The sequence below is a fragment of the Ranitomeya imitator genome, chromosome 3, assembly GCF_032444005.1.
Source record: "Ranitomeya imitator isolate aRanImi1 chromosome 3, aRanImi1.pri, whole genome shotgun sequence".
Taxonomy (NCBI): Eukaryota; Metazoa; Chordata; class Amphibia; order Anura; family Dendrobatidae; genus Ranitomeya; species Ranitomeya imitator.
Genome location: NC_091284.1, coordinates 453556491 through 453578528, shown reverse-complemented (window position 1 = coordinate 453578528; position 22038 = coordinate 453556491). Strand labels below are relative to the sequence as shown.

General features: G+C 47.1%; 1 protein-coding gene across 2 annotated transcripts in view; it reads left to right on the top strand.

The window, feature by feature from the left end:
* The window catches only part of RFFL (ring finger and FYVE like domain containing E3 ubiquitin protein ligase), a 152827-nt gene that overhangs the window by 106669 nt on the left and 24120 nt on the right, over positions 1-22038 (top strand). The window lies entirely within an intron of this gene.

The following is a 22038-nucleotide window of genomic DNA, read 5'->3' as shown; positions in this document are numbered from 1 at the left end:
ACATGTGAGGAGGGGTATACATAATAAAACAAGTACAATAATCTTGAAAAATACAAGTCACAACTGGTACAGGAGGAGAGAGGACCCTGCCCGCGAGGGCTCACAATCTACAAGGGATGGGTGAGGATACAGTAGGTGAGGGTAGAGCTGGCCGTGCAGCGGTTTGGTCAATCGGTGGTTACTGCAGGTTGTAGGCTTGTCGGAAGAGGTGGGTCTTCAGGTTCTTTTTGAAGGTTTCGATGGTAGGCGAGAGTCTGATATGTTGTGGTAGAGCATTCCAGAGTAGGGGGGATGCACGAGAGAAATCTTGTATGCGATTGTGGGAAGAGGAGATAATAGGGGAGTAGAGAAGGAGATCTTGTGAGGATCGGAGGTTGCGTGCAGGAAAGTACCGGGAGACGAGGTCACAGATGTATGGAGGAGACAGGTTGTGGATGGCTTTATATGTCATGGTTATACATAGTGGATGCTTTCCTGAAACGGAAAGTACTTGCAAGCAGCATAATACAAAGAATAGCTGGTTTACCCAGAATCCTTTGCAGTAGGCGGAGCTATGCAAATCATCTCTTTCCACCCCAGTCTAATCCACAGCGCTTGGAACCGCCAAGCGTGCAATGCTGCGGATTAGTTTCTAAATTTACACAGCCAACCAATTCCTACCTGTGGACACGTGTTTCGGGCTTTAGGCCCTCATCAGCACAGGGCTGGAATTGGTTGGCTGTATGGAGTGGGGCTCGGTGAGCAAGCGATACACACATGCTAGCCACCTTAGGGAGAGACCCAAGTTGGGCTAAATGTAGCGGGACGAAAGAGACCGAAAAGCCCTCTACTTAAAGGAAATACATAGTGGATGCTTTCCTGAAACGGAAAGTACTTGCAAGCAGCATAATACAAAGAATAGCTGGTTTACCCAGAATCCTTTGCAGTAGGCGGAGCTATGCAAATCATCTCTTTCCACCCCAGTCTAATCCACAGCGCTTGGAACCGCCAAGCGTGCAATGCTGCGGATTAGTTTCTAAATTTACACAGCCAACCAATTCCTACCTGTGGACACGTGTTTCGGGCTTTAGGCCCTCATCAGCACAGGGCTGGAATTGGTTGGCTGTATGGAGTGGGGCTCGGTGAGCAAACGATACACACATGCTAGCCACCTTAGGGAGAGACCCAAGTTGGGCTAAATGTAGCGGGACGAAAGAGACCGAAAAGCCCTCTACTTAAAGGAAATACATAGTGGATGCTTTCCTGAAACGGAAAGTACTTGCAAGCAGCATAATACAAAGAATAGCTGGTTTACCCAGAATCCTTTGCAGTAGGCGGAGCTATGCAAATCATCTCTTTCCACCCCAGTCTAATCCACAGCGCTTGGAACCGCCAAGCGTGCAATGCTGCGGATTAGTTTCTAAATTTACACAGCCAACCAATTCCTACCTGTGGACACGTGTTTCGGGCTTTAGGCCCTCATCAGCACAGGGCTGGAATTGGTTGGCTGTATGGAGTGGGGCTCGGTGAGCAAACGATACACACATGCTAGCCACCTTAGGGAGAGACCCAAGTTGGGCTAAATGTAGCGGGACGAAAGAGACCGAAAAGCCCTCTACTTAAAGGAAATACATAGTGGATGCTTTCCTGAAACGGAAAGTACTTGCAAGCAGCATAATACAAAGAATAGCTGGTTTACCCAGAATCCTTTGCAGTAGGCGGAGCTATGCAAATCATCTCTTTCCACCCCAGTCTAATCCACAGCGCTTGGAACCGCCAAGCGTGCAATGCTGCGGATTAGTTTCTAAATTTACACAGCCAACCAATTCCTACCTGTGGACACGTGTTTCGGGCTTTAGGCCCTCATCAGCACAGGGCTGGAATTGGTTGGCTGTATGGAGTGGGGCTCGGTGAGCAAGCGATACACACATGCTAGCCACCTTAGGGAGAGACCCAAGTTGGGCTAAATGTAGCGGGACGAAAGAGACCGAAAAGCCCTCTACTTAAAGGAAATACATAGTGGATGCTTTCCTGAAACGGAAAGTACTTGCAAGCAGCATAATACAAAGAATAGCTGGTTTACCCAGAATCCTTTGCAGTAGGCGGAGCTATGCAAATCATCTCTTTCCACCCCAGTCTAATCCACAGCGCTTGGAACCGCCAAGCGTGCAATGCTGCGGATTAGTTTCTAAATTTACACAGCCAACCAATTCCTACCTGTGGACACGTGTTTCGGGCTTTAGGCCCTCATCAGCACAGGGCTGGAATTGGTTGGCTGTATGGAGTGGGGCTCGGTGAGCAAGCGATACACACATGCTAGCCACCTTAGGGAGAGACCCAAGTTGGGCTAAATGTAGCGGGACGAAAGAGACCGAAAAGCCCTCTACTTAAAGGAAATACATAGTGGATGCTTTCCTGAAACGGAAAGTACTTGCAAGCAGCATAATACAAAGAATAGCTGGTTTACCCAGAATCCTTTGCAGTAGGCGGAGCTATGCAAATCATCTCTTTCCACCCCAGTCTAATCCACAGCGCTTGGAACCGCCAAGCGTGCAATGCTGCGGATTAGTTTCTAAATTTACACAGCCAACCAATTCCTACCTGTGGACACGTGTTTCGGGCTTTAGGCCCTCATCAGCACAGGGCTGGAATTGGTTGGCTGTATGGAGTGGGGCTCGGTGAGCAAGCGATACACACATGCTAGCCACCTTAGGGAGAGACCCAAGTTGGGCTAAATGTAGCGGGACGAAAGAGACCGAAAAGCCCTCTACTTAAAGGAAATACATAGTGGATGCTTTCCTGAAACGGAAAGTACTTGCAAGCAGCATAATACAAAGAATAGCTGGTTTACCCAGAATCCTTTGCAGTAGGCGGAGCTATGCAAATCATCTCTTTCCACCCCAGTCTAATCCACAGCGCTTGGAACCGCCAAGCGTGCAATGCTGCGGATTAGTTTCTAAATTTACACAGCCAACCAATTCCTACCTGTGGACACGTGTTTCGGGCTTTAGGCCCTCATCAGCACAGGGCTGGAATTGGTTGGCTGTATGGAGTGGGGCTCGGTGAGCAAGCGATACACACATGCTAGCCACCTTAGGGAGAGACCCAAGTTGGGCTAAATGTAGCGGGACGAAAGAGACCGAAAAGCCCTCTACTTAAAGGAAATACATAGTGGATGCTTTCCTGAAACGGAAAGTACTTGCAAGCAGCATAATACAAAGAATAGCTGGTTTACCCAGAATCCTTTGCAGTAGGCGGAGCTATGCAAATCATCTCTTTCCACCCCAGTCTAATCCACAGCGCTTGGAACCGCCAAGCGTGCAATGCTGCGGATTAGTTTCTAAATTTACACAGCCAACCAATTCCTACCTGTGGACACGTTGGCTGTGTAAATTTAGAAACTAATCCGCAGCATTGCACGCTTGGCGGTTCCAAGCGCTGTGGATTAGACTGGGGTGGAAAGAGATGATTTGCATAGCTCCGCCTACTGCAAAGGATTCTGGGTAAACCAGCTATTCTTTGTATTATGCTGCTTGCAAGTACTTTCCGTTTCAGGAAAGCATCCACTATGTATTTCCTTTAAGTAGAGGGCTTTTCGGTCTCTTTCGTCCCGCTACATTTAGCCCAACTTGGGTCTCTCCCTAAGGTGGCTAGCATGTGTGTATGTCATGGTTAGGCTTTTGTACTGGAGTCTCTGGGTGATGGGGAGCCAGTGCAGGGATTGACAGAGGGGAGAGGCCGGGGAATAGCGGGGGGACAGGTGGATTAGTCGGGCAGCAGAGTTTAGAATAGATTGGAGGGGTGCAAGAGTGTTAGAGGGGAGGCCACAGAGCAGGAGGTTACAGTAGTCAAGGCGAGAGATGATGAGGGCATGGACTAGGGTTTTTGCAGATTCTTGGTTTAGGAATGTGTGGATCCGTGAAATATTTTTGAGTTGGAGGCGGCAGGAAGTGGAAAGGGTTTGGATATGTGGTTTAAAGGAGAGATCAGTGTCAAGGATTACCCCAAGACAGCGGGCTTGTGGGACTGGGGAGAGTGGGCAGCCGTTTACTGTAATGGATAGGTTCGTTGGGGAGATCGCGTGAGATGGGGGAAAGATGATGAATTCTGTTTTGTCCATGTTAAGTTTTAGAAATCTAGTGGAGAAGAAGGATGAAATAGCAGACAGACATTGAGGGATTCTGGTTAGTAGGGAGGTGATATCTGGTCCAGAGATGTAGATCTGTGTGTCGTCAGCATAGAGATGATACTGAAAGCCGTGAGATTCTATGAGCTGTCCCAGGCCAAAGGTGTAGATGGAGAAGAGCAGGGGTCCTAGAACTGAACCTTGCGGGACTCCGACAGATAGGGGGCGAGGTGAGGAGGTGGTGTGTGAGTGGGAGACGCTGAATGTACGGTCAGTTAGGTATGATGAGATCCAGGATAGGGCCAATTCTGTGATGCCAAGGGATGAGAGGGTCTGCAGCAGCAGGGAATGGTCCACTGTGTCAAAGGCAGAGGACAGGTCCAGGAGGAGGAGGACAGAGTAGTGTCGCTTGCTCTTGGCGGTTAATAGGTCATTGGTGACCTTAGTTAGGGCAGTTTCAGTGGAGTGGTGTGACCGGAAGCCTGATTGAAAGCGGTCGAAGAAGGAGCAGGAAGATAGATGGGAGGACAGTTCAATATGGACATGTTGTTCCAGTAGTTTTGAGGCAAAGGGGAGAAGTGATATAGGGCGATAGCTAGATACAGAGGATGGGTCAAGAGAGGGCTTTTTGAGGATAGGTGTGATTGTGGCATGTTTAAAGCTTGAGGGGAAAATGCCAGTTGTTAGTGATAGGTTAAAGAGATGGGTTAGGGTTGGGATGAAGACTGTGGTGAGGTTTGGGATGAAGTGGGATGGGAGTGGGTCAAGTGCACAGGTGGTGAGATGCGATCTTGAGAGTAGAGTGGAGAGTCCGTCTTCTGTAATGGTGGATTAGTTGGTTTTGGAGGTGGAGGGCTGGGTAGTTGGGAGGAAGGGTTCTGGGGGTTGTTTACTAAAATTGTCTCTGATGTTCTCAATTTTCTGCTTGAAAAATGAGGCGAAGTCTTCAGCTGAGATGAGTGGGGAGGGAGGAGGTGCTGGGGGACGGAGGAGAGAGTTGAAGGTGTTGAATAACTGTTTGGGGTTGTGAGACAGGGAGGATATGAGAGATGAGAAGTAGGTTTGTTTTGCTGTGGCGAGCATGGTTTTGAAAGCAGTGAGGGACTGTTTGAATGCGATGAAGTGCTCGATGGAGTGGGATCTTTTCCATCTGCGCTCAGCAGCTCTGGAAGCTCGCCTCAGTTCTTTTGTCATGCTGGTGTGCCAGGGTTGTCTGTTGATTTTGCGAGCTTTGGTATGTGTGAGAGGGGCAAGAGATTCCAAAGCTGCAGCTATTGTGGTGTTATATAGAGTGGCAGCATCATCCGCATTGTGTAGGGAGCTTATGTCTGTGAGAGGGAGGAGGGATTCAGAGAGTGAGTGAAGATCAAGGTGTTTAAGATTTCTGCGAGGGTGTGAGAGTTTGTGGGGTGGGGGTTGTAGACAAGGAGTGGAAAGGGAAGAGAATGTAAGTAGGTTGTGGTCAGAAAGAGGAAGAGGTGAGTTTGAGAGGTTAGATAGGGAGCAGAGGCGGGTGAGAATGAGGTCCAGTGTGTGACCATCTTTGTGGGTGGCTGTAGAAGACCATTGAGTGAGGCCAAAGGAGGAAGTGAGAGATAGAAGTTTAGTGGCAGCTGAGAGGGAAGTGTCAATGGGGATGTTGAAGTCGCCCATGATGATAGTGGGGATGTCGGCGGCGAGGAAGTGGAGTAGCCAGGTGGTGAAGTGGTCGAAGAAGGTGGTGGCTGGCCCTGGGGGACGGTAGATGACAGCCAGTTGGAGGTTGGAGGGGGAGTAGATGCGCACAGAGTGCACCTCAAAGGAAGGGAGGATAACAGAGGGTGGCAGTGGGATTGGGGTGAAGGAGCAGTTATCTGACAGGAGAAAACCAACTCCTCCGCCATGCTTGCTGCTGGGGCGGGGTGTGTGAGAAAGGTGGAAGCCACCGTAAGAGAGTGCCGCAGGGGAGGCTGTGTCAGAAGGGGTGAGCCAGGTTTCAGTGATATAAACTGGTGTGTATGCAGTGTGTAAGCGCATGTTCACACTAGCCACTGAACTGGAAAAAACAGACCGAAACATAATGATTAAATACCCTCCAGTAAATAAATAAAGCGCAAAGTGCATGAAAAAAATGTACGGTACTTAGTTCACATGTGTTTTGATAAAAAAAAATTTGAAAGCCATCCCACCACCCCACGATGACCGTAATTGGGTAAGTCCTAACTCCAGTATTAAAAACCTTCCCGTTGGTCAGTGAAATGCATGTGGATAAGAGCTGAGAAGGACTGAGCCCAACTAGTGGATAGAAGAAGCGTTTCAATTTATGTAATTTTTCATATGAGAAAATCACTGCTAAAAATCTTTTCCAAAACAATGATGAAAATCGGACCTGTTTTGGGTATCAAAAATATCACTGATGTCCAAATGATTCTTTAAAGGGAACCTGTCAGCAGGATTGTGGTCAGTAACCTACAGACAATGTCAGGTCGGCGCTGTTATACTGATTAAAATGATACCTGGGTTGATGAAATCCGTCTTGTGGTTGTTGTTTAATCTTTATTTGTAGTTTTCAGTTAGTGAGATTCTCGTGCTCTGAGGTGGGGCTGTCGGGGGTCTTCATGTGGTGCTCTGATTAGCTATTCATACTGATGGCTTCTGACAGGTCACTGATCCCTCACTGACCTGCCCCTTATTTTACATACTGAATATTATATGTATTAAAAAAAAAAATTACATTCAGCAGGCGCTGGCAGCGGCGCCTGCCTTGCAGCATTATCCAGCCTTGCTGAAGCATCCGCAGATCATCCCTGATCCTCCACCAAATTTCACAGTGGGTGCAAGACACTGTGGCTTGTACTCCTCTCCAGGTCTCGTCTAACCATTAGATGACCAGGTGTTGATCTGGAGATGCTTCAGCAAGGCTGGAATTGGGCAGGTTAATCTTTGCGAACAACGTATGAATGAAGCTACATACAAGGTTATCCTGGAAAAACAGTTGATTCCTTCTGCTCAGGCAATGTTCCCCAACTCTGAGGACAGGTTTTTCCAGCAGGACAATGCACCATGCCACACAGCTACGTCAATCAATGTGTGAATAAAGGACCACCACATCAATTCGCTGTCATGGCCAGCCCAATCTCCAGACCTGAACCCCACTGAAAACCTCTGGAATGTGATCAAGAGGAAGATGGATAGTCACAAGCCATCAAACAAAGAACTGCTTAAAGGGAACCTGTCACCCCGTTTTTTCAGATTGAGCTATAAATACTGTTAAATAGGGCCTGCGCTGTGTTACTATAGTGTATGTAGTGTACCCCGATTCCCCATGTATGCTGAGAAATACATTACCAAAGTCGCCGTTTTCGCCTGTCAATCAGGCTGGTCTGGTCAGGTGGGCGTGTTCACAGCGCTCTTTTCTTCCCCAGCTTTCCGTTGGTGGCGTAGTGGTGTGCGCATGTCCAAGGTCCGAATTCCCTGCGCCCACGTGAAGACACAGCGCGCGATCTGCGCTGTCATCCCTTTCATCGGTGGGGGCGGCCATCTTCCTGGGGCCGCGCGTGCGCAGATGGAGTGCTCTGCTGCACGGGGCTTCAGGAAAATGGCCGCGGGATGCCGCGCGTGCGCAGAAGAGATCGCGGCGGCCATTTTCCCAAAGCCGAGATGCAAACTCTAAATGATTATAAACTTGCTTTTTTTTTTTGCATTATTTGAGGTCTGAAAGCACGGCATTTTTTTATTATTTTGACCATTTCTCATTTTCAGAAAATAAATACAAAATTTATTGCTTGGAACTTTGGAGACATGTCAGTAGTTTATAGAATAAAAGAACAATTTACATTTTACTCAAAAATATACCTATAAAGAGAAAAATCAGACAAACTGAACATTTAGCAGTGGTCTCTTAATTTTTGCCAGAGCTGTATAATGATCAGCATGTAAAATAAGGGGCAAATCAGTGAGGGATCAGTGACCTGTCAGAAGCCATCAGTATGAATACCTAAGCAGAGCACCACATGAAGACTCACCTGCAGTACGAGAATCTTGTTAACTGAAAACTACAAATAAAGATTAAACGACAACCACAAGACTGATTTCATCACCCCTGGTATCATTTTAATCACTATATCGGCACCGACCTGACACTGTCTGTAGGTTACTGTGCCCAATCCTGCTGATGTTTTTTAGACGATGATGTACCCGCTGAGATTTTCAATGCGAATGAACTAAAGGAAAATTGTAAGCAGTGTCTTATTTCGGCGTTTGTTGCAGCAGCTAGGCTGCTGGTATCTGTTGTGTTTTCTCTATCCCCATGATGGCACCACGGAGAGAGAGGGGTCCGCCCCCAGGGACAGGAAACCTACAGATGAAAAAGGGCGTACCTCTCTCCCACATCAGTTGGTTTCCTGTCCCTGACGGGGAACCTACAGCGACGTACCTGAAGGATTCTTCGTGGGATTCCAGGGTGCTGGCCGGTCGGTTCCTGACAGGGGGCGCCCTGTCACGGCTGTGTCCAGCAGGTTTTCTCCCCCCTTTTCTTCCGACCCTGAGGCACCACCACGGGGGTCGGCGGGCCCTACGGGTGAGTGTTGCAGGGGAAGGCAGTGAAGAGGTTCGAGCCTGCCTTCCCCAGGAAAAAAAAAAAAGGGGGAGGAAAGAGGCAGGTGACGGCGGTCACCATTACAGCCTCTGCACCGCTAATCGGTGCATGGGGGTAGCGGCGGCTACGCTACCATCATCAGGAGCGCTAGAGCACGCATAAGCGCCGCAGGTCACCGCTGAACCGCCGCCCAAACCGGAAGTACGGGCGGGGGCGGAACGTTAGAACGCGCGCACAGGCTTCCCCAATAATATCTTCCCTATAGGACGCCTGTGCCGCGAACCGGAAGTGACGCGCGCGCATGCGCAGATGACCGCTTCTACCGGCGGCAAGTTTAAAAAACAGCGTTCTCTGTAGAGGAAACGTGGAAAACCCTCTCTTTTGGCAAACGCAGTGCGGAGCCACTATGAGCGGTAAAGAACCACAAGAGGCACAGGAATGTGCACAATCATCACCTGAGCAAGTACTGCATCCGCGCTCACAACATCAGCGCAAGGGGAACGCTTCATCCCAGCAACGCAGCAGCAGCGGACGCTCAGGGTCACAACGCAGCCGAGTCTCTGGGGGAAATACACGGCCGGCGACGAATCCAGTGGATACAGTCCCGAGGCCAGAGACGGTATCTCTTAGTCGTAAGGGGTGAGTGATCTACGTGAAAGTAGTAATGTAATACGAGATTACTTTTTCTCCTAGGGAAGGAAATGTACAGGCAAATCAAAGCACAAAGTGTGTGCGATATGTTTGGAAGAGCTACCTTCCTCAGGGGAAAAAAAGCTATGCGGGTCCTGCATAGAAAAAACCATCCAGGAGGAATCTCCGGCGTTCGCGTCAGACCTTAAAACTCTAATAAAAAATCAAGTGGAAAGTGCCCTCAAAGGCATTAAAATTCCGAAGAAAAAACATAGGTCAGGTCATAAGTCTCCCGAGTCCAGTATAGACGAATCAGAAAACGAGACATCTGACTCTAATGATTCATCGACATCCGAGACCTCCTCACTATCATCAGAGGGGGGACGCAGTTGCTTCCCCATCGAGGAGACAGACGCATTGGTAAAGGCCATCAGAACAACTATGGGTCTGGTAGACGAACGCCCTAAAAGAACAGCACAGGACATAATGTTCAGCGGACTAGAACAACAGAAAAGAAGAGTATTTCCAATAAATGAGAAAATTCATTCTTTGATCAAGAAAGAATGGAAGAAACCGGATAAAAAAGTTCTCTTGACCCCCAAGAGAAAGTACCCGTTCGATGACCCAGCCTGCTCATCCTGGAGCAAGGCACCCAAACTGGATGTGGCCATAGCAAAGGCCTCTAAAAAGTTCGCTCTGCCCTTCGAGGACATGGGCACTCTAAAGGATCCAATGGACAAAAAGGCAGACACCTTCTTAAAAAAAACTCCTGGGAAGCGGCAGGAGGGGGTCTAAAGCCAGCCATCGCAGCCACCTGCACGGCCCGTGCTCTAATGGTATGGCTTGAGCATTTGGATTCTCAACTAAAAGAGAAAGTCTCAAGAGAGACAATACAAAAGTCAGTGTCCATGATGAAAGGGGCAGCAGCTTTTCTGGCGGACGCTTCGGTGGACTCAGCAAGATTATCAGCCAGGTCGGCTTCTTTCTCAAACGCCGCAAGACGCGCCCTGTGGCTAAAATGCTGGCCGGGGGACCTGCAGACAAAGACCAAGCTTTGCTCAATACCTTGCGAAGGTGAATTCCTGTTTGGGTCAACGTTGGACGACATCCTCGACAAAGCAGGAGATAAAAAGAAATCTTTTCCCGGGTTCCCCAACCAGTCATATAGGCGTTCCTTTCGGAACAGAAAGTTCATGCGCAGAAGACCTCCAAAAGGAAATAAAGACGGATGGGAAGACAGAAGAAACAAAAACAGGGGCTTCTTGTTCAACAAACCGCCCCCTCCAGATAATAAAAAATCCCAATGAAGGTACTCCCCGGGTCGGAGGGAGACTAGCCGAGTTTCTTCCAGCCTGGGAAAGAATTTCAAACAGTCCTTGGATTCTAGGTATTATACGAGAAGGCCTCAAATTCAAATTTCGTGTTCCTCCCGGCAACTCCTTCATGGTAACGCCTCAAAAACAATCACTCGAACAGTCAGCGCTCCAGAAGGAGATTCTGAGCCTAATCCAGAAAGACGTATTGCAAGAAGTTCCATACCAGGAAAGAGGCACGGGTTTCTATTCTCCTCTCTTCCTCCGCAAAAAACCGGACGGATCGTACAGAACGATCATAAATCTCAAAAAACTAAACAGTTTACTGGAGATACAACATTTCAAAATGGAGACCATAAAATCTTGCGTGAGAATACTCTTTCCTTTGTGTTTCATGACTGTTCTAGATTTACGAGACGCATATTACCATGTGCCCATCCACAGAGATTACCAAAAATATCTCAGACTGGCAGTGAATATCCAAGGGGAAGTAAAACACTTCCAATTCCGGGCTCTCCCCTTCGGGATAGCTATCGCTCCTCGGGTATTCACGAAAATAATGTCAGAGGTAATGGCCCACATACGGGAACAGAATATCTTAATAGTTCCCTATCTAGACGACCTACTCGTGGTAGGGAACTCATTTCAACACTGCGAACAACAGTTGAATCTGGCCATTGCTTCTCTGTCGAGTCTAGGGTGGCTGCTAAACATACCCAAGTCCAAAATGGTGCCATCCCGGGTACAGGAGTACTTGGGGATAGTCCTAGACTCGATCACGCAGACATGCTATCTTCCTCAGGAGAAGGTACAAAAAATGACAGTCCGTGTTACAGCTGACGGTATCCCCAGTCACCACTCCGAGGAGAGCAATGTCCCTCCTGGGCTCTATGACTGCCTGCATTTCGGCAGTTCAGTGGGCACAACTTCATTCCCGGGATCTACAATGAGAGACTTTAAATTTAGGCATATCTCTGCACGGAAATTTAGACGGGCAGTTAAGTATTTCTCCAAACACGATACACTCCCTAGCATGGTGGGCAGACCCAGGGAATCTAACCAAAGGGGTTCCTTGGGCGCTACCGACGGAGAAGATTCTAACGACGGATGCAAGCCCCTGGGGCTGGGGAGCACATATAGGCGATCAAGTGGCACAGGGGAGTTGGAACAAAAGTCAAGAGCTAGACTCTTCCAACATGAAAGAACTGCTAGCGGTAAAACTGGCCCTAACACACTTCCTATATCTCCTGCACGGTCATCACGTAAAAGTCTTTTCGGACAACCAGGTAGTGGTTGCAAATCTAAACCACCAAGGGGGAACCAGGTGTCGAGCTCTGATGGAGGTAACCCAATCCATCTTCCACATAGCGGAATACAGTCTAAAGTCCTTGACAGCTCTCCACTTAAAAGGCTCCGAAAACCAAACTGCAGACTTCCTGAGCAGAACATGCTTAAAGCAGGGAGAGTGGGAGCTAAACCAATCGGTCTTCGATCAGATCGTGAATCTCTGGGGCCTACCAGTAATAGACCTATTCGCGAACAGTCAAAACCGCAAAGTAAAAACATTCTGCTCAATCGATCCCCGGGGGAACCCTGTAGCTCTAGACGCATTGACAATTCCTTGGAACTATCACCTTGCCTATGCGTTCCCTCCAATGTCACTTATCCCCTTAGTGCTGAGGAAAATTCGGGAGGAGGGGACTACAGTGATACTAATAGCGCCATTCTGGCCCCGCAGAATATGGTTTTCTTGGCTAAGAAAAATGTCCATATCAAGTCCATGGGTTCTACCAGACACTCTGAAACTTCTGTCCCAGGGTCCAGTATTTCACCCCAATGTAAAAAATTTACACATGACAGCGTGGCTTTTGACAGGAGGTTACTAAGGGACAAAGGATTCTCTCCTAACTTGGTGTCCACTCTATTACAGAGTAGAAAACCCGTAACCACTAGATTATATGGAAAAGTGTGGAAAAAATTCATATCAGTATCAGGGGCAGACCCGTCCGGGGAAATTCCTATAGGGAAAGTCCTTGAATTTTTACAGAAAGGTCTGGAAAGAGGTTTGGCTACAAGCACTCTAAAGATTCAGGTAGCAGCCTTGGCAGCACTGTATAATTATGATCTGGCCAGAAATCGTTGGGTCATGCGATTTATTAAAGCCTCATCTAGGTCCAGACCAATTCCCCTCCACAACTCTCCCCCATGGGATCTAAACCTCATACTAAACGCTCTAACCAAACCTCCCTTCGAGCCCCTGACAGAAGTTCCTTTAAAGATCTTATCTCTAAAAACCACACTCCTAGTGGCCCTAACCTCAGCTCGTCGTGTCAGCGATATACAAGCGTTATCTTCATGCCCGCCCTTTACTCAGATACTTGATGACAGAGTCATTCTAAAAACTGACCCGGCTTATCTCCCTAAAATAGCGTCACAGTTTCACAGAACGCAAGAAATTTCTTTACCCTCCTTTTTTCCCAACCCTAAAAATGAGGGGGAAAAAACACTGCATACCCTAGACGTAAAAAGATGTCTGGTCCCATATCTATCAGCCACTAGGGAGTGCAGGAAGGATAGGGCTCTGTTTGTCTGCTTCCAGGGTCCACGCAAAGGACAAAAAGCGTCGAAAGCCACGTTAGCAAGATGGATAAGAGACGCCATCGCCCTATCCTACTCATCCTGTGGGACAGCCATTCCAGAGAACATAAAAGCTCATTCGACCAGAGCAGTGGCATCATCCTGGGCGGAGAGAGCTGGCGCTTCAATACAACAGATATGTAGAGCGGCCACTTGGTCTTCCCAGTCTACATTTTTCAAGCATTACCGCTTAGACTTGACCTCCTCTGATCCTACCTTTGGGCGAAGGGTTCTAGAGGCAGTGGTCCCTCTCTAATAGCTCTATCTATTTAAATCTCTCCGTGGTGCCATCATGGGGATAGAGAAAATGGTAGTTACCTGCCGATAACGGTATTTCTCTGATCCCATGATGGCACCCGTATATTCCCTCCCTTTTCACACACAGGTGTGCACTTGATAATGTACTAGTAATTAATTTTAGTCATGGTGCCTCTGTTAAGTTAAATAGGTTAAGTTTAATTTGTGCAAATATTGAGTTGCAGCTGAAGTTCTGTATAAAGCTCTGTAATCCAACTGATGTGGGAGAGAGGTACGCCCTTTTTCATCTGTAGGTTTCCTGTCCCTGGGGGCGGACCCCTCTCTCTCCGTGGTGCCATCATGGGATCAGAGAAATACCGTTATCGGCAGGTAACTACCATTTTTTTTTTGTAATTTTAAATAGTGAGTGGTTTCTGAGCGGCAGCCCCCCAAAGAATGAACATGGACTGAACACATGCACATTGCTGTGCATTGCGTTCATTCTTTGTAGCGGTTACTCAGAGCTTTTTCAGGTGGGTTCCGCCTGACCGAGTGCTAAAGAAACATATGCTCATATCCTAAGATGGCCTTAAAGGGAACCTGTCACCCGCTAAATCGATGATGAGCTCAGCCCGCCAGCATCAGGGGCTTATCTACAGCATTCTGTAATGCTGTAGATAAGCCCCCGATGTATCCTGAAAGGTAAGAAAAAGAGGTTAGATTGTATTCACCCAGAGGCGGTCCCGGTCCTGTTCGGGTCCAATAGGCGTCCAGTCCGGGGCCTCCTATCTTCTTACAATGACGTCCTCTTGTTGTCTTCACGCTGCGGCTCCGGCGCAAGCGTACTTTGTCTGCCCTGTTGAGGGCAAAGCAAAGTACTGCAGTGCGCAGGTTCCGGGGAAGGTCAGAGAGGCCCAGCGCCTGCACACTGCAGTACTTTGCTCTGCCCTCAATAGGGCAGACAAAGTACGCCTGCGCCAGAGCCACAGCGTGAAGACAAGAAGAGGACGTCATCGTAAGAAGATGGGAGGCCCCGCACCGGACTACGATGCCCATCAGATCGGACCGCCCCTGGGTGAGTATAATATAACCTCTTTTCCTATCGCCACGACAGCACCCCTACGAGAGAGGGGATCCGCCCACCTTCCGGACAGGAACCTACAGGATTTAAAGGGGCGGTCCCCCTCATCACTCCAGTTTAGGTTCCTGTCCGGACGGCGGGAGCCTGCAGGGAAAATCAGCAGTCTTACCCGGGCCTCCATGCCTCTGCGCGGTGTCTTTAGGAATGGCAGAATCGTGGGCTCTGAAGCAGCGTCGGGTGTGTCCTGCTTGCAGACCTCCCCCTCGTCTGGCCATGCGGAGTGCGTCCCAGGAGTCGGGCAATGCCGTCCTGGTCCGCAGTTGAGCGCGGTGCAGCGTTCACACCGGCGCTGGTGAACCCGGAAGTAGTTCTTACACTTCCGGGGTAAGCCGGGGGAGGAGCGCTGCAGCGTTGTAAAAGAGCGGCGCCTATGGAATGATGTGTGCAGCTATGTCCTCAGTAGGGGAAGCCGAGCACCCTCATGGAGAGGGAACGGAGCAGCACAGTAAGAGCGGTAGCGGCCGCTCAAGGAGAAGCAGCAGCAGCGTGGTACGGGGGCAGCAGCGTGCGAGCGCCCCAGCGTCACATTTGGATCCTACTCCTCCAGAACCGGTATTCACAGATTCAGCCTTATGGTGAGTGTTAACAAAACACCTGGTGCTGATATGGTCTGTTATTTGTGCTTTGTTTTAGGGGAAAAAAACAGCTAAATCTAAGCACAAGCAATGTGCTCTATGCACGACTCTAATGCTTGACAGTTATACTAAAAGGCTTTGTCAGGCTTGCATCTGTCAGACCTTAGAAGAGGAAGCCACCCTTCGGTCATCAGACCTTAGAGCGGTCATCAGGGAGGAAATAAGCTATTCCCTTAGAGGCAGCTGCCAGGAAAGGTCGGGCAGGGACATATCTCCAGGATCTAGCCTGTCCCTGCAAGAAGGTGAATGTTCCCGCTCCTCATCTCCATCATCCTCAGATGAAGAGGGAAGGCCTTGTTTCTCAGTGGATAACATGGACATGGTAGTTAAAGGAGTCCGAGCTACCATGGGTGTTGCAGAGAGCAAGGAACCAAGGTCCGCACAGGACATAATGTTTGCGGGCTTGTGCCAGAGGAGTCGTAAGGCATTCCCGGTTGTGGATACAGTTAAGTCCCTTATAAAACGGGAATGGGATAAACAGGATAAAGGTTTCCTGCCATCATCAGCCAAAAGAAGGTATCCCTTTGACGACAATGATCTGGCAGAATGGATGAAAGTCCCGAAAGTGGATGCAGCGGTGGCTTCTACGTCTAAAGCCGGTGCTTTGCCGCTGGAAGACGTGGGCCTTCTGAAAGATCCGTCGGATAGGAAGGCGGACATGTTTTTGAAAAAAGTATGGGAATCATCTGCGGGGGCGTTCAAACCTGCTATCTCTAGCACGTGTACGTGTGCCCAGAGACAAGATGCTGAACTCCCTTTCGCAAATACGGGAAGGGGTGGCGTATTTAGCGGATGCATCGGTGGATTCTTTAAAATTAGCAGCAAGATCAGCAGGTCTCTCAAACGCTGCTCGCCGGGCCTTATGGCTTAAGACCTGGAAAGGAGATGCCCAGGCGAGAGCTAAACTGTGTACAATACAGTGTAGGGGTGAGTACCTGTTTGGCCCAGTATTGGATGATATCCTAGCTAAAGCTGAGGATAGGAAGGAAGGTTTTCCCAAAGCTTTCAATCCTACCTTTAGGAATACCTTCAGGAGACGCTTCCAATACCGAAGACCTTACCACAACCGAGACTGGGAACCAACAGACCCGAAAAAGAAAGGTTCGGACTTTAATGCCTCATCATCTTCCTCAAGAAGAAGAAGAAATTATCGCTAATAAAGATCTTCCGGTAGGGGGCAGGTTAAAATATTTCAGTGGGCTAAAATAACTGCGAGCAATTGGGTTTTAGGTATAATTAATTCAGGGTTAAAATTAGAGTTCCGGCAAAAACCTTCTGATTTTTATATCTTAACTGCCCCTGATTCCTTAGACCAACAAAAGGCCCTTGAAAAAGAGGTCCAAATGTTAAGACGGAAGGAAGTTATAGTGGAGGTTCCAAAACATCAGCAGGGGAAAGGGTTTTATTCCCCTTTATTTTTAATCTCCAAACCAGATGGATCCTATTGAACCATCATAAATTTACGGAGATTGAACAAACCTCTAAATTACCATGCCTTTAAAATGGAATCTATTAAAACGGCGACTAAACTTCTTTTTCCCAGATGTTATATGATAGTCCTGGATTTAAAAGATGCGTATTACCATCTGCCCATTCACCAGGATCATCAACAATTCCTCAGAATGGCGGTGCGCTTAAACGACCAGGTCAGACACTTTCAGTTTACTGCAATGCCATTTGGTCTATCTATGGCACCGAGGGTGTTTACTAAAGTCATGGCGGAAATAATGGCCCATGTCAGAGAACATGATACGTTAATTATACCCTACTTGGATGACTTCCTGGTAGTGGGAAATTCGTTTTTTCAGTGTAGTACTCGCCTAAATCATGTAATATCTTCCTTACAGGACTTGGGTTGGATAGTCAATATGGAAAAATCAAGATTGGAACCATCAACGACTCAAACCTTCCTGGGTATTCTGCTAGATTCGGAAGAGCAACTATGTTTCCTTCCGGAAGAGAAAAAGCAGAAAATTGTGCACAAAGTCAGTACGGTAACAAGAAGGCCAGATCTGACTTTGAGAGACGCTATGTCCCTTCTGGGATCTCTAGCGTCTTGCATACCCAGCCGTTCAGTGGGCTCAATTCCACACTTGGGTTTTGCAGGCCCAGGTCTTGGATGCAGAGAGGAGTCTTCAAGGGCAATTAGGTGGAAGACTCAGGCTGTTCGCCGCCACTCTACACAGTTTGAGATGGTGGTTAAACAGGGGACATGTAGAAAAAGGAGTACGCTGGAGTATAGTTCCAGACAACATGGTTACAACCGATGCCAGTCCGATAGGATGGGGAGCTCATATAGGAGATGTTTGGACTCAAGGGCAATGGTCTCTCTTAGAGGCTCAAGAGTCCTCGAATTGGAAAGAGCTCACGGCTGTAAAAAAAAGGCCCTACTCGTGTTGCTATCATCTCTGCAGGATTCACATGTAAGAGTCCAGTCAGACAACACAACAGTAGTGGCGTATCTCAACCATCAAGGAGGTACAAGGTCAAGATCTCTAATGAACACCACCATGGACATACTCAACATAGCCGAAGCTCACTTTCGCTCTCTGTCAGCCGTTCACATTCGGGGAGAGCTCAACACAGAGGCAGATTACCTCAGCCGTCATTCTCTACGTCAGGGAGAATGGGTTCTAAATCGACGGGTGTTCAAACAGATAGTAGACCTATGGGGGTTGCCTGTTATAGATCTATTTGCAACGAGAGAGAACAGACAGACCAGGAGGTTCGCTTCTCTTCAGTTGGCGGACAAGCCCTGTATAATAGACTCCCTTCAAATACTCTGGGATTTCCCTCTGGCTTATGTGTTCCCCCCAATCTGTCTGATCCCTATAGTACTCAGGAAGATCAGGGAGGAGAGGGCGAGAGTGATCCTGATTGCCCCCTTTTGGCCCAGGAGGGCATGGTTCTCGTTACTCAGGGCAATGTCTGTGTCTGACCCCTGGGTACTGCCTATCAGTCCGGAGCTTCTTTCTCAGGGTCCGTTCAGTCACCCCAATGTGGAATCCCTGCATCTGACGGCGTGGAATTTGAGAGGGAGTTATTGAAGAGAAGAGGGTTTTCAGAGGCTCTCATATCTACCCTTTTAAATAGCCGAAAAGAGCTTACTACTAAGATCTATGCTAAAACTTGGAAAAAGTTCCTTGCCTTCTACCAAAATCCCTTTTCAGGCAAGGTTCCAATTCCGGCTATTCTGGAATTTTTACAGAGGGGCCGAGAATTGGGCTTGGCGGTAAATACCCTTAGAGTCCAAGTATCAGCTTTGGGGGCATTATATAACAGCGATGTGGCGGGAAATAGATGGGTTTCCCGATTTATTAGGGCCACTGAACGTAGTAACCCAGTGTATATTCCTAGATTACCACCATGGGATTTAAATTTGGTTTTAGACGCCTTAACAGAACCCCCCTTTGAGCCATTAGATTCTGTCTCCATAAAAAATTTAACTTTAAAAACAGCCTTCCTAGTAGCCCTGACCTCTGCTAGAAGAGTGAGTGATTTACAAGCATTGTCGATAGATCCTCCTTATTTAATGGTCTTTCAGGATAGGGTAGTATTAAAACCAGACCCAGCATACCTACCAAAGGTAGCTTCCAAATTTCATAGAAGTCAAGAAATAATTTTACCATCTTTCTGTGACAATCCAAATTCAGCTGATGAGCAGAAATATCACATGTTAGATGTTAGAAGAGCTCTATTAGAATACCTACACAAGACAGAACCATGGAGGTAGAGTAGGGCTCTGTTTGTTTCCTTTCAGAATCCAAGGAAAGGGGCGAGTGTAACTAAGGCGTCTATCGCCAGATGGATAAGAGATGCAATATACGAGGGGCGATCCAAAAGTAATGATAATCAATACTAAACACAATGAATATAGTCAAAAAATAAATTTATTTTTCTACATAGTCTCCTAACAAGTCTATACATTTAGTCCATCTCTTTTCTAAACTTAGAATTCCCTTCGAAAAAAATTCTTGATCTTGACCCTCTCTTCGATCTGCCAATACAACTTCTTCAACTTTTTTCACGTTTTCTTCATTGAGGGATGTGGATGGGCGTCCTTCACGATGGTTATTTTCCGTCGATGTTCTTCCCAGCTTAAATTCCTTGGCCCAGCATGCAACTGTGGAATATGGAGGAGAAGAGTCCCCCAATGTTTCCACCAATTCGCTGTGTATGTCTTTGGTAGTCACTTTTTTCAAGCAGAGGTATTTGATGACAGCTCTGAGCTCGTTTTTTTCCATTTTGATGTTCACTCCTCGGCAGTTCATATTCAAATGAATGTAGCTCCCGGGAATCGTGGTCTATTTAAGTAATTTTTTTTTCCTGGACTAGTGGGTACCTAAGAGAGAAGAAAACATTTTATTTTAATTTATGTGTGCAATAGAAATAACTGATTATCATTACTTTTGGATCGCCCCTCGTATCTTGCTTATACTGCTTAAGGCCAGACACCACCAGATGGCATCAGGGCCCACTCCACTCGAGCCATGGCCTCATCCTGGGCGGAAAGAGCGGACGTCTCCATAGACATAATATGTAAGGCGGCAACGTGGTCATCTCCTTCCACCTTTTATAGACATTATCGTCTTGACTTATCTTCAGAGGCCAATTTAGTTTTTGGCCGTACAGTACTTAGTGCTGTAGTCCCCCCCCAGGTGATTGATCTTTGAAAATCTCTCGTAGGGGTGCTGTCGTGGCGATAGGAAAATCAGTTATTACGTACCGGTAATAGGATTTTACGGAGCCACGACAGCACCCGCACATTTCCCCCCCGTAGTTGATCACTGGTTTCTGCACCCCTTTGGGGAAAGTGTGCTTTTTAAAAAAAAAATCACTCTTTAGAAGGTGATGGTATTTAGTAATGTTTAAGTATATATGTTTATGTACTAACTCAATGGCGGTGTCCCTTCTGCTCTGAAACACAAACTGGAGTGATGAGGGGGACCGCCCCTTTAAATCTTGTAGGTTCCTGTCCGGAAGGTGGGCGAATCCCCTCTCTCGTAGGGGTGCTGTCGTGGCTCCGTAAAATCCTATTACCGGTACGTAAAAACCGGTTTTTCTTCTCTTTCAGGATACATCGGGGGCTTATCTACAGCATTACAGAATGCTGTAGATAAGCCCCTGATGCCGATGGGCTTAGCTCACCTTCGATTTTGGGGGTGACAGGTTCCCTTTAAGATGACCAGTAAATGGTCGAAAAGGTGATATACACTGCTACACAAAGAAGAAGAAACTTGTATAGTGCATCTCAATTTTCCAAGTGTTTTTTTTCAAAGGGGTTTACTTTGCTCTTCCAATTAGCCCAAGAACAAGAAATCCTAGAAACCCCTTTCATCAGTGTTTTGTGTCAGCACCATCCACTTCTATTCCAACATAACCAATGATAGAATGAGATCCTTCATTTTCATCTTTTGTATATGATATTGTATTTTTTTTATATAATCGTAAATATATCGTGTTTCCTGCTGAGTTGTCACTTTCCCAATTGAACTCCATATAATGCATGTATGTCTGTTGTCCCATGGATTTCCCAAATCTTGGATTAACCTCTTAAGGACCAGGCCTTGAGGCCTTAATGACCAAACTTTTATTTTCCGTTATTTTATTGTTGCATTCCAGAAGTTTTTTTTTCTATGTACGTATTGCTATTTGCAATAAATCAAGCAAAACAAAAAGTAGTTTCTCCCACACCAAATGCCATTCTTACAGAGGACCTTTCACCAGTTTGAGCATGTTATACTGGCTTCATCATGATAGAGTGACTGCAGAAGTGAAACGTAATAAAATATAGATGTTTAGGTTGTAATTAAGTTCAATAGCGTATTACTTGAGATTTTTCATTGGAGCTGAGTACTTCTTGCATGCATGGGGTTGACCAATATGCCAGCACTTTGAGAAGAGAGTTGCAGCTGCAGACTTGTTTGTAATGAGGCAGCATTCAGCTCTTCTGTACTGCCCTTCCCCCCTCACTGACTGCAGTGATGAAAGGTGTATATAATCACACATCTTTGCTCAGCTTCTGCTCTTTGTGATCATCCCCAGCTTTGCAGTAAGATCAGGGAGGAGACCAGACTGTCAGTCATCACATAACTTACACTGAGAAACCTGCTCTAAACTTTTCTTGGCGTGTTCTTTTTTTTTTTTTTTTTTCCCCCAGTATGTTGCTGCTGGCTTATGATTGACCAGTGTAAAATAGGGGAAAAAGTACATTTCAACAGAGACAAATCACTAGTAACAGCCTTTTGGAATTCTAATATTTAATTTTTTTTTGCAATGGAGAGGAGAACTTCATAAATGAAAAAGGAAATGTTATTCAGTTTGGCAGCCCAAACCATTTTTTTAGGGACCACATCACATTTGAAGTGACTTTGAGGGGTCTATATGATAGAAAATACCCAAAAGTGACAGCATTCTAAAAACTGTACTCCTTAAAGTTCTCAAAATCACATTCAAGAACTTTATTAACCTTTCAGGTGCTTCACAGCAATTAATGTAATCTGGAAGGAAAAAATGGACATTTTTTACACACAAATTTTGTTTTAGCCACAAATTGTTTACATTCACAAGGGTAACAGGAGAAATTGCACAACAAATTTTGTGCTTCATTTTCTCCTGAGTACTCCGATACCGTATATGTGGGGGAAAACAACGATTTGGGCACATGGCAGTGCTCGGAAGGGAAGGCGCGCCATTTGACTTTTTGACTGCAAAAATGGTTGGAATAGAGAGCAGATGCCATATTGTGTTTAGAGAGCCCCTCA